At 41.9% G+C, this 1,209-nt stretch overlaps 1 non-coding gene across 1 annotated transcript; it reads left to right on the plus strand.

Annotated features, from left to right (window-relative positions):
* The first annotated feature begins 377 nt into the window (after positions 1–377).
* LOC141662971 (small nucleolar RNA R71) lies at positions 378–484 on the plus strand. Its single transcript, XR_012551068.1, has one exon. It is a non-coding gene; the product is annotated as a small nucleolar RNA R71 (small nucleolar RNA).
* The last annotated feature ends 725 nt before the right edge of the window (positions 485–1,209 follow it).

Below are 1,209 nucleotides of genomic sequence, written 5' to 3' on the forward strand. Positions count from 1 at the left end.
TGACGATTGAGCACGACATTGGCTATTTGACCGATTTGATTCTCCAAGGTCTTGATAGAAACAACCTGACTTTTACATAACAGACAATAGCTATCTGATTGACTCCATAGTTGGCTAAAGAATCGATCTTCATTGATAGCGCTTGGAGCTGTGCTGCAATAGTTGTAGCTGTATCAACTTCCAGAATGCCTGCTACCTTCCCAAGCATCATCCTTTGAGTTGGGTTTTGATGCTCATTTGTGGATATTGTTTCAATAAGTTTATAGGCTTCAGAATAGCTTTTGGCCCACAAGGCGCCTCCAGCTGCTGCATTAAGTATGGGCCGAGATTGGGCCCTTAAACCATTGTAGAACCCAGTGATCACCATCCAGTCAGGCATACCATGATGTGGACACTTTCTCAATATCTCCTTATAGCGCTCCCAAGCTTCGCACATAGATTCTGTTGGTTGCTGCGCAAACTGAGTAAGAGCACTCCTCATAGCTGCAGTCTTAGCCATTGGATAGAACTTCACCAGAAACTTTTACGCAAGATCTTCCCAAGTAGTGATCGACCCAGCTGGTAAAGAATTTAACCAGTCCTTAGCTTTATCCCTCAGAGAGAATGGGAAAAGCCTCAGCTTGATAGCCTCATCAGTAACACCATTATATTTTAAAGTACTACAGATCTCGACAAAATTCCTGATATGTATGTTGGGGTCTTCTATCGCAGCACCTCCGAAAGAAACAGAATTCTACACCATCTGAATAGTGCCCAGCTTGATTTCGAAAGTATTGGCCTGAATAGCCGGATGAATGATGCTTGATTGAATGTCATCAATTTTAGGCCAAGAAAAGTCCATAGGAGTTGGATCTGCTGGAACTATACGATCTCCCATGATTACCGGTTCTTTCTTTTCACTCTCTTTATTCGAATCTTCAAAATCTATCTTCTCCGGAATATCAAGAACTGAGTCTATCTCCACAGCCGTATCTAGAGCCCTCTTGCGAGTGCGAGAGCGTGTTTGCATAAATGCTCGCTAGAGTACCTGAAACACAACCGGAAATAATAAGTAACAAGTGTAACACCCTCCAAATCCGGGGTATAGATTTGGGGCATTATTAATAACAACTACAACTAAACCTGCACAAGCGGAATATAATTATAATAATTACCCCGAACTACTACTACTCGGGATCTTTTAAGGTTAAGAGTTGAAAATAAGAACCA

The sequence above is a fragment of the Apium graveolens genome, chromosome 5 (genome assembly GCF_009905375.1).
Source record: "Apium graveolens cultivar Ventura chromosome 5, ASM990537v1, whole genome shotgun sequence".
Taxonomy (NCBI): domain Eukaryota; kingdom Viridiplantae; phylum Streptophyta; class Magnoliopsida; order Apiales; family Apiaceae; genus Apium; species Apium graveolens.